The 13,493-nt window shown below is 34.6% G+C and overlaps 1 long non-coding RNA gene across 1 annotated transcript in view; it reads left to right on the forward strand.

The window, feature by feature from the left end:
- Positions 1 to 8,679, forward strand: part of LOC144379715 (uncharacterized) — a 31,024-nt gene extending 22,345 nt beyond the window's left edge. The window contains exon 3 of the long non-coding RNA XR_013443056.1: positions 8,541 to 8,679. This is a non-coding gene — a long non-coding RNA (uncharacterized LOC144379715). The remainder of the gene's footprint in view (positions 1 to 8,540) is intronic.
- The last annotated feature ends 4,814 nt before the right edge of the window (positions 8,680 to 13,493 follow it).

The raw sequence follows: 13,493 nt of genomic DNA on the forward strand, positions 1-13,493 counted from the left end.
AAGTATTTTATAGAATGTCCCTCAATTGGGATTTGCCTGGTGTTTTTCTCATAATTACAATGAAGCACATTGACCATTTAAAGACTGATTTACAATATTTTTCAAAATAAAGAGAATGAAAAGAACAGATGTCCAAAAATTGAGATCACAATTAAAGCATTATAATCATGATTGGTGTATAGAACATGGTGTCACAAAAGTATTTCTACAGGCAATAAAGCTGAACAATTAGATAGTACTAATTGAAATCCTCAAAGGCTTGGGGTAAAGAGTGGCCCTAAGTCTTTATACAGGGAACATTCTAAACATAACACGAAGGGAAAAGATGACCAAATCTTCCATTTCAATAAACTTTCTTCTAAAGCATCCATTTTCAAATTCTTCTGAGCTACAATTTCTAGGAGGGTAAATGAGTTCCTGCCAATATTTATAATGCAAGTAAGTTAAATATAATGATATTCTTGAGTCAAATTTTTCCAAGAAAAATGAATATGGTTTTTATTAATCAAATAATTAAAATAGTAGTTATCTTGAAACGTCCATAATAGAGTTTCATAATGGGTTACACTGGTAATCATTGAATTTTTTTACTCCTTGCCACAGATACTTCTGCTTTGAAACAGTGTGGTGTGTGTTTATGGAACCACATCAGAGGCATCAATACATGTCCTTTTAGGTCAGTTAGTACTAGCAGGGTAGTTCCTAATTTTCTCAATTTATCACATTTTTGTCGTTACTACTAGGTGGAAAAATACATACTTCAGAGGCCCACATATCCACAATTATGTGTATATTTTGATCTAAATATACAAGGAGAAAATGGGTCAAAGAAGGAAAGTAAATGCAATTATGAAGAAAAGATGAAAAACATTTTAGTTTTACGTGATTTTTGTTTTACTACACTAATACTATTTTCCTCATTACTCCTCAAGTAAGCCTACTCTCAGAACCCAGACTTCTCTCTCCTTCCACTTATAAAGGAGGAAAGCTGATATTATTTTGGTACCTAATGTTGTGCAACTTCGTCCCTTTTAACTGCCTCTACAAACTCTTGGGTAGTTTTATTAATTCCAAATGAAGAAACCAAAGCTTTAAGAAATTACATAATTTGCCCATTGAGAGCTGGTAAGCGATGAAGCTCATACTAGTGTCTGGGTAATCTCAAAACTCAGGTTCTATCTACTGGTAAAACATTTCTAAAATGATTGGATTGAATCAGGCTAATTCCTAAAGTATAGATTTAGGGGCAATATAAATAGTTTCGTCTTGGATAGTTATTCTCTTGTTGAAGATTGGGGAGCAGAGAAGTTAAATTTAGGGTTGGTTGATCCAGTAGCTCAAATATCTGATACTCACTGTTCCACAAGCATGGTGTTTTAATCATTTATATTCAGTACGCCTCACAGTTGAGCAAGGATTCAGCTAGGGCTCCACAGCAGACCAGACAGGTTTAAAGTAAGGGTTTCCATTGTCATGAAAAAACTCCTCTCAGTTCATTGAGTCACGTGCTCAACAGGGCTTGAGAAAGTTATCTAGTATAGACAGTTATCTTCAGAAAACTAATTCAACCTGAACAAAGCGTGTGAGTAAATCACCATTAGGAGTCGAAGACACAAGTTGTTTTTGGCTGATCATGTAGAATCTTGGTTAAATGCTTTGACACAGTTATTCTAACCTCTTGAGTCATTTTCAAACTGAGCTCATACATTTGCCCTTGATACAAGTGATAGCTCCAGCAGGGAAAATGATCTTGATTAAAACGTGTATGTGTTTTAATCCTGTTTGTACAATGTTTGATCATGAAATATGGTTAAAATCGAGGGTAGGAATATAATTACTCCCATAATTTCAAAAGTGGGTGGAGAAATTACTAAGAAATTTTTACATGGTGTGTGTGGGGGTGTGTGGGGGTATGTGGGTGTGTGATATAGGAGCCCTGCAGAGGGTATCTGCACTTAGATAATTATAACACCCTTTGAAAGCTAGATGGTGATTTTAATGACACATGTAGAAATAGGAGTTTAAGAACATGAAGGATTTATTTAGTAAAACTCTTATTTTTGTTCCAAATTTTAAAATATAATTTCATAGTCCTTCTTACCGAGGAATAAGAAAACTTATTCAAAATTTAATTGTTCCATATTTTAGAATTTCTGTATCTCTTACATTGTACTGAACTGGCATTTTACTTGCTACAGAAAGAATTACACAAAGGAAATATCGGGCCTATCGACCTTTATTATTATGGTTGACTGTGAACTCCATCAAATATTATTTGGACATCTATAGGGACAAACATAATGATTATGGGGGAAAAGTTCATGATTATTTTGGCTTTTTATTCTAGCACATTTTAAGAAATTGCCCTGACTGTAACTTTTCTTTGGAAGGCTTGTTGAAAAGCCCAACTGTAAGTTTTAAAACTTGGATTGAAACTTAATCTATATGGTAATAGAACTTGGAAGAATCCAAGCTCAATTCAGATGAAAACGTTAGAACATTTCTTGAAAATGGTACATCTTAATACAACCTAAGCATATAAAGAAATAAACTATCATTTAACAGTTTTCAACAAAGGGCACAATGTATAAGGAAAAGAAATAAATTTTCAATAACAGTTGATTTAGCATACGTTTGTTCCCTTTATGCTATATTTCATCAGTGAAAAATATAAAGGATGGGTTATATAATGGTTCACATACTCTTTTCTGATTCTGAGGGAAAACCTTCCAGATCTTCATTAAACACTTTTACTTTTCTTTCATGCCAAAGTCTCTGTTCCTCACGTTTCACCTTCAATATAAGTTAAGTTGTAATTAAACTGCTCTTATACAGAATCTACAAAATAGCATTTGTTAAAATTGCAATGGAATTATTTCCCTTCCCACCATCTTTCCCACCACCTCCTTATCTCATAAAACCAAAACAGCACACTCACACAGAGTACCGATCTCCTTATCTCATAAAACCAAAACAACATGTCAAAGAGGTTATTGCCTATGTTCTCCTCTAGGATTTTGATGGATTCCTGTCTCACATTGAGGTCTTTCATCCATTTTGAGTTTATCTTTGTGTATGGTGTTAGAGAATGGTCGAGTTTCATTTTTCTGTATATAGCTGTCCAATTTTCCCAGCACCATTTATTGAAGAGACTTTTTTCCATTGCATATTTTTTCCTGCTCTGTCGAAAATTATTTGACCATAGAGTTGAGGGTCCATATCTGGGCTCTCTATCTTGTTCCATTGGTCTATAGGTTTGTTTTTGTGCCAGTACCATTCTGTCTTAGTGATCACTGCTTTGTAATATAGCTTGAAATCAGGCAACGTGATGCCCCCAGCTTTGTTTTTCTTTTTCAACATTTCCTTGGTGATTCAGGGTCTTTTCTGATTCCATACAAATTTTAGGACTGCTTGTTCCAGTACTTTGAAAAATGTCATTGGAGTTTTGATCGGGATGGCATTGGAGTTTTGATCGGGATGGCACTGAAGGTATAGATTGCTCTGGGTAGCATAGACATTTTAACAATGTTTATTCTTCTGATCCATGAGCATGGAATGTTTTTCCATCTTTTTGTGTCTTCTTCAATTCCTTTCATGAGTGTTCTGTAGTTCCTAGAGTATAGATCCTTTACCTCTTTGGTTAGGTTTATTCCGAGGTATCTTATGGTTTATGGCACTATTGTAAATGGAATTGATTCTCCAATTTCTCTTTCTATAGTTGCATTGTTAGTGTATAAGAAAGCAACTGATTTCTGTGCATTGATTTTGTATCCTGCCACATTACTGAATTGCTGTATGAGTTCTAGTAATTTGGGAATGGAGTCTTTTGGATTTTCCACATAAAGTATCATGTCATCTGTGAGGAGAGAGAGTTTGACTTCTTCTTTGCCAATTTGAATACATTTTATTTCTTTTTGTTGTCTGATTGCTGTTGCTAGGACTTCTAGTACTATGTTGAACAATAGTGGTGAAAGTGGGCATCCTTGAAGTGTTCCTGATCTTAAGGGAAAGGCTCTCATCTTTTCCCCATTGAGGATGATATTTGCTGTGGGTTTTTCATGGATTTTATGAACTTGAGGCATGTTCCCTTTATCCCTACACTCTGAAGAGTTTTAATCAGGAAAGGATGCTGTATTTTGTCAAATGCTTTTTCTGCATCACTTGAGAGGACCATATGGTTCTTCTCTCTCCTCTTATTAATGTGTTCTATCACACTGATTGATTTGTGAATGTTGAACCATGCTTGCATCCCAGGGATAAATCCCACTTGGTCGTGGTGGATGATCCTTTTAATGTACTGTTGGATCCTATTGGCTAGGATCTTGTTGAGAATTTTGCATCCATATTCATCAGGGATATCAGTCTGAAATTCTCCTTTTTGATGGGGTCTTTGCCTGGTAATGCTGGCCTCATAGAATGAGTCTGGAAGCTTTCCGTCTGTTTCTATTTTTTGAAACAGCTTCAGGAGAATAGGTATTATTTCTTCTTTGAATGTTTGGTAGAATCCGTCAGGCCCTGGACTCTTGTTTTTTGGGAGGTTTTTGATCACTGCTTCAATCTTGTTACTGGTTATTGGCCTATTTAGGTTGTCAATTTCCTCCTGTTTCAGTCTTGGGAGTTTATAGGCTTCCAGGAAGGCATCCATTTCTTCTAGGTTGCTTAATTTATTGGCATATAGTTGTCGATAATAATTTCTAATAATTGTTTCTATTTCCTTGGTGTTAGTCATGATCTCTCCCCTTTCATTCATAATTTTATTAATTTGGATCCTTTCTCTTTTCTTTTGGATAAATCTGGCCAGTGGTTTATCAATCTTACTAATTCTTTCAAAGAACCAGCTTCTAGTTTTGTTGATTTGATTTACTGTGTTTCTGGTTTCTAATTCATTGATCTCTGCTCTAATCTTAATTATTTCTCTTCTAACGTGTGGCTTAGGCATCGTTGTTGCTTTTTCTCTAGTTCTTTAAGGTGTAAAGTTAGTTGGTGAATTCGGGATTTTTCTATTTTTTTGAGTGAGGCTTGGATGGCTATGTATTTCCCCCTTTGTAACCTCTTTGACATCGGCCACAGCAACTTCTTTCAAGACGCGTCCCCAAAGGCTAGTGAAACAAAAGCAAAAATGAACTTTTGGGACTTCACCAAGATAAAAAGCTTCTGCACAGCAAAGGAAACAGTCAACAAAACAAAGAGGCAACCCACAGAATTGGAGAAGATATTTGCAAATGACACTACAGACAAAGCGCTGATTTCCAAGATCTATAAAGAACTTCTCAAACTCAACACCCAAAAAACAAATAATCAAGTCAAAAAATGGGCAGAAGACACGAACAGACACTTCTCAAAAGAACATATATAAATGGCTAACAGACACATGAAAAAATGTTCAACATCACTAGCCATCAGGGTAATACAAATCAAAACCACAATGAGATACCATCTTATACCAGTTAGAATGGCAAAAATTAACAAAACAGGAAACAACAAATGTTGGAGAGGTTGTGGAGAAAGGGGAACCCTCTTACACTGTTGGTAGGAATGCAAGTTGGTACAGCCACTTCGGAAAACAGTGTGGAGGTGCCTCAAAAAAATTAAAAATAGAGCTACCCTATGACCCAGCAATTGCACTACTGGGTATTTACCCCAATGACACAGATGTAGTGAAAAGAAGGGCCATATGCACCCCAATGTTCATAGCAGCAATGTCCGCAATAGCCAAACTGTGGAAAGAGCCGAGATGCCCTTCAACAGATGAATGGATAAAGAAGATGTGGTCCATATATACAATGGAATATTACTCAGCCATCAGACAGGATGAATACCCAACTTTTACATCAACATGGATGGGACTGGAGGAGATTATGCTAAGTGCAATAAGTCAAGCAGAGAAAGTCAATTATCGTATGGTTTCACTTATTTGTGGAACATAGGGAATAGCATGGAGGACATTAGGAGAAGGAAGGGAAAAATGAAGGGGGGGAATCGGAGGAGGAGACGAACCATGAGAGACTATGGACTTCGAGAAACAAACTGAGGGTTTTAGAGGGGAGGGAGGTGGGGGGATGGGTTAGCCTGGTGATGGGTATTAAGGAGGGCACGTACTGCATGGAGCACTGTTATTTGAAACATGTTATATGCAAACAATGAATCATGGATCACTACATCAAAAACTAATGATGTATGGTGACTAACATAACATAATAAAATAAAATAAAATTAAAAAAAATCAAAACAACCCACTCACGCAGAGTACCGATACATCTAAACTACAGTCTAAAGTACTATTTCTCAAACTTCAATATATCTCAACTGATTTTCAGTATAAAGCATTAGTTCTCGGACTTGGCTCTCCATTTGAATTGTCTGGCACTTTTAAAAAAATGCTGATTTCAGGGTCTCACTGTACCTGATTTGATTGGTAGGGAGGATGGTTCTGGATTTTAAAAATAAGTTTTAAAAGCGCCATAGATAATTCTAATGTGCAAAAAAAAAAAAAAAAATGAGAGCCACTCGTTTCAAGTAGTAGTTCTTAATCTTCCTTGCACATTGGAAACTTCTAGGAATTCTTAAAAATATTGATGCAAGGTTCGCACACTTCAACTTTATGTGATTAATCTGTGCTGCAGCCAGAATGTGAGGAGTTTCAGGCAGCCCCCAGGTGTTTCTAATAAAAGGTCAAGGCGCAAAACTACTGATTAGCATTTCGTTTTTTTGTTGGGTCAGAAAAAGATCAATATAATTTTCACATCTATAAAGTTTCTCACATTGAATTTTTAAATATATAATATGGAAAATTTTAGTTTAAAGTAGACTTATTTTAATGTCATTTAATGAGTTAAGGAAAAGAATAACTGATAATTACATGGGAAGATCTCCCAGAAGAAAATCTTGTCCTCATTGTAAAAGTATAAGACTCAAAGGCAAAATTGTTATTATTTGAATAAAGGAAATTATAAAAAATATAATCCAAAGAAGTTATTTTTAATGCAAATATGACAATTAAAATCATCTTTGGGAGAACTTTATTACTCATAAGTAAAAATGACATAGAGAAAGGGCCATTTTTGCTAGATTCACCACTTTTACAAGGAGTGTGATCAGTTCTCAAATATATATTTTCAGATGTGTAAGAGCCACCCTTAAATGTTTATTTTACTTAGAATTTTCTTAAAAACACAAACACTTGAAAACTGTGTAAACTGTCAATTGCTTAAAAGTGGAATGTAGAAAAGGAATATCTATTTAAAGACTATAACATGTGTCTGAATGAAAGGTACAGTGTAGGATTTTTCTTTTAAGGAAAGACTTGATAATGCATTCAGAGAGGAGCCAGGTGTAAACTGTTAAAGATTTTTCCACACTTGTGTAATAGGTTTATATGATTCTGTTACTGTAGCTTGCTTAAGTGTTGTGTAAACACTGGATGGGTTATTTCTTATAACTTAATTTATACATGCTAATGCATAAAATATTTTTCCTGTCCAGAAACATATCCAATTGCTCACACTCGAAAGGATTCCGTGTAGAGGGCCATGTTCTCATTCCCCAGTATCAACAGGAAAATTCTCCTTTAAAAAACACTTAGAAAAAACAAAACAAAACATTTGAGGGATGTGTGTGTGTTGTATTTGATGATGGTGGGGATTTTATTTTTCTCTAAGCAGATTATTTTCCTTAATAATTGTTTCTATAATTCTACCATCTGCAAAGTAGGATAGATATTTTGTTAGCAAGACTAATGTTCACCCATCAATGTGTACTCATGAGTGATAAAATGCGTATAAAATGGTATGACCAGTATATAATGCATGGGGAAATTAAAAACTTCTTTATTCACCATTCACTGAAAAGAAAAAAAAAATTAAAGTGGAGAATGGGTCACCGGCATCAGAGTGGACATTTAATCAGTGTTGATAAAAAAGGAAACTATACAAATGCTTTTGTGTGCCTGGCAGACCAGGAGAATCAATTCTTTAAGGAGTTATCTAACCTTGAAAACTTTCTTAAAGTAATAGACTAAAATTAAAAACTACAAATCAATTAAAGGGCAGCCAGGATAATTCCAATATTTTAATTAAAAAAATCTATTTAAAAAACACATCTATTTGATTTTATAACTTTATTAAGAGTTTACTATATTAATTACATTTAAGTATGGGGTCTTTTTGGTTGATTTGCCTTTTGATACATGCTGCAGTATTATCTATGCTACTAACTAGGCAAAACATAGGTATAATTAAAACCCTGTTTCCAGTTATACAATAGACATTTGCCTAGTTGACTGTTGAGTTAGCTCTATGGAATAGAAATTTCCACTTGATTATAAAAGCCAATATACTGTTAATCTTGTCAAATCCATACGGTAACTAAAATAACTATAATACAGAATAGTTAATTTATCTGTCCTTTATAGACATTGATTAATATTTGGAAAATGTCAAAGTTTCATGAATTTAACAAATTTTTTGATCACAGACACTGTGTTTGACACCAGGAATACAACAAATGAGATACGAAAGTTCAAAGAGTTTCTTCCTCAACAGGGTCACAATCCAGTGGAGTAGAGAGAACAACAGGCAACTAAAATGGTGAATGATGTCAGGAGATTCACACAAGTCTTATGGGATCACAGAGAAGAGGCATCTGTCCCAAACTGAAGGTCATGAGGATGGAGGCAAGGTAATAGGAAACATTCTTGAAGGATATGAGGCTGAGCTGGGATATTAATGAGCCTAAAGAGGCAGTACACTTGTATAGTAGAGAGGTAGCCAGTAGGTTTGAGAAATAAACATTGTAAGCAGGAGGGAGCCTGGAGGTAGGAAGGTCTAAAAAAGGAACTGAAATTAGGTGAATGGAACTGGGGCACTGAGTAGGAAGATTTGAAGGGCAGGAAATGTGTTAAAAAAACAGCAGTTGAGTATGCTAGCATAAGGATAAACAAATGAAAGCTAACAAAACATTTTAAGCATTTATTGGAGGGACAGTGTTGTTGATGATATTGATGAACTTGATCATATTTGCATTTAGAAAAAATAAAGATCTGGCAGCAGATTAGAGATGGGAGAAATTGGGGATTTGGTTAGAAAGGATGTGGTGGGAAGAGTTCCAAAATGACTCCCAGAGTCCCTCACCCTTGTGTAAACTCCTGTCTTATTTGTGGGTGAAATCTGTGACTATGATGAGACATCCCTGATGATGCTGTTTTATATGACAAAGGGATTTTACAGATGCAATTACATTTCCAAGTAATTTGATGTTAATATAGTGATACTATCCTGAGTGGGCTGGACCTAATCAAGGGAGCCCTTAAAAGGACTGAGCTTGTGACCAAAGAGATTGAGAGCCTGAGATCAATTTAATGACAGAGAAATCCTCTGTGGCTTGCTTTGAGGATGAAGAGGATCACATGGCAAAGAATGTGGGTGGCTTCTAAGACTAAGAGTGGCTTCTGAATGACAGTCAGCAAAGAAACAGACCTCAGTCCTACAGTCTCGAGGAACTGAATCTGGCCCAAACTATGTGTGTTTAGAAGATAATCCCAACCCTGATAGGAGAACACAGCCAAGAGGGCAATCTAATTTTATCCTTGTAAACTCCTCAGCAAAAAGCCCAGCCATGCTATGTCTATACTTCCAACATACAGAGACATGAGCTAGTAAATAAAACACTGCTACATATGTGCAAGTGATTACACAGCAACAGAAAAGTAATTCAAAGGAGATACATGATTCAAAGAAGAAAATAAATTTATGTTATACCTTAAAATACAGAGCCATTTAGAATTATCTTGTGGCAGTTTATCATGAAAAATTAGTCACATTGCCCATTTAAAAACAAAACGACAAAAATTTATTCAAAATGTTCAATTGTTTACTACATTTTGGGCTATTTTTATAATTGATTCATGTTTAATATTGAGGATTATCAAAATTTCCCCCTAGGTTTATTGGGAAATAATTGGCATACATCACTGTGTAAGTTGAAGGCATCCCACATGATGGCTTGATTTCCCTGTATTGTGAAATGATTGCCAAATAGGTTCGGCTAACACCCATCTTCTCATATAGATAAAACAAAAAGAAAAGAAAGAAAAAAAGGAAAAAAATATTTTCCTTGTGATGAGAACTCTTAGAATTTATCCTCTTACCTTTCCTCTCTATCCTACAGCAGCGTTAGCTATAGTCCTCATGTAGTACATGACACCTCTAATACTGATTTATCTTATAACTGGAAGGTTATACCTTTCCACCACCTTCCTCCAATTATCAAAGTTAGTAATAATCATGTAGTATCAGCCATTCTCTCCCCCAATCAACCAAACTCCCTTCCCTCAAAAACGTTCCTAACTCTATCAAAACCTTTATGATCTTCAGCCCAAGGATCTGGATTACTTATCACTATTCCTCTTTTTATAGTTTTTAAAAAAACAATCTTTTCCACCCCTAGTATGAAAAGCTTTTTCCAGAAAGCCTTTCTATCATTATGAAATACTTTGAAAGGTAATACTTATCTTAAATTTTACTATGTAATGGTAAATTTGAGTCTTTAGTTTGAGATGGGTCCTATTCTTCACTTTGCCACCATCATCAAACTCATTTCCACTGGAAATGCAAGCAAAATGGGATCAAAAGCCCCACAGAATTTGACCTCTAGAGAGAGATTACCTTTCCTAATCTCTGCTTATATTTATTATTTTATAAACATTAATATTTATTAATATTATGTGGAAGTTACATATAAGGTACTCATAACAATTTATATAGGTTGAAAAGCAATATGAAGTGTTTCTTTCTATCTTGTAATATAAGTGAAGCTACTTACTAAAACATTATAAAAATTCCATTAAATAATAGCATCTAAAGATATATTCCTTTTTTTTTTTTTTTTTTTTGAGAGAAAGAGAGAGAGAGAAAGAGGGAGAGAGAGAGAGAGAATCTTAAGCAGGCTCCAGGCCTAGCATGGAGCTATCCTGGGGCTTGATCTCATGACCTTGAGATCATGACCTGAGCTGAAACCAAGAGTCAGACGCTTAACCTACTGAGCTGCCCAGGCGCCCCTGAGGATATATCCTAATATTTATATTCTGGTGATGGTCTATAGAACAATTATTTATTGATATGTACATTTCTTGACTATGTCTAAATTAATATTACCCTCCTATTCTGTTCTAAGATGGGAGATGAAAAACAAAAAGAACATGCTGTTTCTTGAGTTTTCTTTATAATAAAAACATTTTCTTCCCTGTTAGTTTTTGTTATCGTTAGATAATTTCCATTCTATGCCAAATACTTTGTTCCATTTGGTCATTACCAACAAGTTAAATTTTTTAAAAGTGTAGCATGCACTTTAATTTCATGCCAAATAAGGTTTATTCTCTGAAAATATCAGACAGACAGTTTTATACATGAGAAATAATGTCATTATTGGAATTTATTGTCTAATGGAGGATATGTTAGGCAAGATATTTGGAACTAAGTAATAAAAATATTTTAAAAATCTGGAAGGGTGATATCTTAAATATATGATTAAGTATCACTTTTAGTATTCTTTTTCCTTTTGAGAAGAATGTGCTTTTAGTTTGTTACTTTGGTCACTATAATTCATTTTATCAATAAGCTGTCACTGCATTTAAACATCTGGAAACCATCACACTAAACAATGGCCAATGCTCATAACCAATTAGTGAACGTTTATTGTGAAGGATAAACATTAGGAATATGATCCTAACTTTATTATAATAATTTTGTGATAGAAAATATTCAGTCTCAGATCCTTAGATCATGCTGCATAAGAATTATTATTGTCACCCTTTTGAAACTTTAAACAACATCAATCATGTTATTCAATAACTCAATTCATATGGATTTTTTAATATTCTAAATGATGTCTAACAATGACCGCTCCACCCTCCAAAGTAGGAATAATATGGTAAGACTATAACAACTTTACCCAGAAATCTTGAGTGAGATACTCCATGTAATTAATTTCTAAAATTTTGGTCTTAATACTTCAAGAAATTACTTGAAAGAAGAGAGCCTTTTAACTGCTCTCAACAGAATTCCATTCTACTTTTATCTCCGGAGAGGATTTCCCTATAATTCTAGCATTTCAGCCAGATTGTTTGCACAAGGCTGAGCAGAAATAACATATATTTTTACATCAGCATATTTAATATCACAGGTTCTTCAATGTCTGACACAATGTTGGCAGTATTAACAATACAGACATCATTAGCTTTCCAAAAGATCTATAATTGAAAAGTCAGACTGCTGAAAAATGTCACCTTGTATGTACTATGCTAAGGGAATAAAGCTTTGCCTAAGTCCTTGAAAGGGCAAATAAAGACTCAATTATGGCTTGCTTTAAATCCATAGGCACTAAGTTCTATTAGCCTTAGCGTGCTCTCTGGAATTTCTTTCTCCAAAGAACCATTTCTCCTAAATTTGCAAAAGCAGTTCAATCTCCATCCCACCTGCTCCTTATGTTCTAGCCAAGTTAGAAGGCTACAAAGATATACACAGTAGATTTGAAAATTGTATGTTTCAATATGTTAAGGTACCAAGTATAAAGTTTTTGTGAGTCTGGGAAGAAAAATGACATTTTGTAGATTTATTTGTTTACTAGAAGGAGAATTCTTGGCAGAATGTATCCAATTACTTTGCCAACTCAAGTTACGAATGATGTTTAAAATTTAATTTTCATTTCATATTTTATATTTAAATTAAAATTATAAATTTAAAAATTGGTTCTGGGGGGATTGCTTTTAGGTTAAAATTTTAGTTCTTGTTTCCTTTTCCTTACTCTCTTTTCCTCTCTACATTCCTCTTTTCTTCGCTTCTTTTACTGATGTTGCATGCTCTCATGGAAAAAAAAAAACCAACAAAGGCCTTTGAAATTTAGAAAAATAGACTGAAACACCATGGATTCACTTAAGCTCTTCCACATAAGCTCTGTAGGTGCTCCAATTTAGAGAGCTTTGGCCAAAACCTGAGTTGCTGTTTTGGTTCCACGAGGCAAGTGTGATCTTGACCATGAGGTGAGTCTGCACAGGGATGGGACCGAGTCCACTCATAGACCAGATCAATAATATGTTTAAAGGAGGGAGTTGAAATGGTCTATATGCTATTGATTTCACTTTAGAAGACACAAATGTTGACTTTTGAAAGTCACATCTCCACATCTTTTTTTCACCAAGGCTTTTTTTAAAAGTGTAACTAAAGTCCGGGAGTGATGGCGTAAGTGTGAGTTTAAGTATTATGAATCTTTCCCTGGCGCTGAATACCTAAGGGACATTCTAAAGAAAAATCAGAAGACATTAGTAGAATGTTTAGTCTTTTTCTGAATTGTATATATAGATGAATTCACTCAATCCTTGAATTCAACTAACGCTTGAACCCCACCACTTTGGGTACAACTGACAAATAATGTGAACAAAAATTTGTGGAGTAAGACTGCAGAGGTTTGAATCCCAGTTCTCCTCCTTATTAGCTGTTTAT

Source organism: Halichoerus grypus, chromosome 1 (assembly GCF_964656455.1).
Source record: "Halichoerus grypus chromosome 1, mHalGry1.hap1.1, whole genome shotgun sequence".
NCBI lineage: Eukaryota > Metazoa > Chordata > Mammalia > Carnivora > Phocidae > Halichoerus > Halichoerus grypus.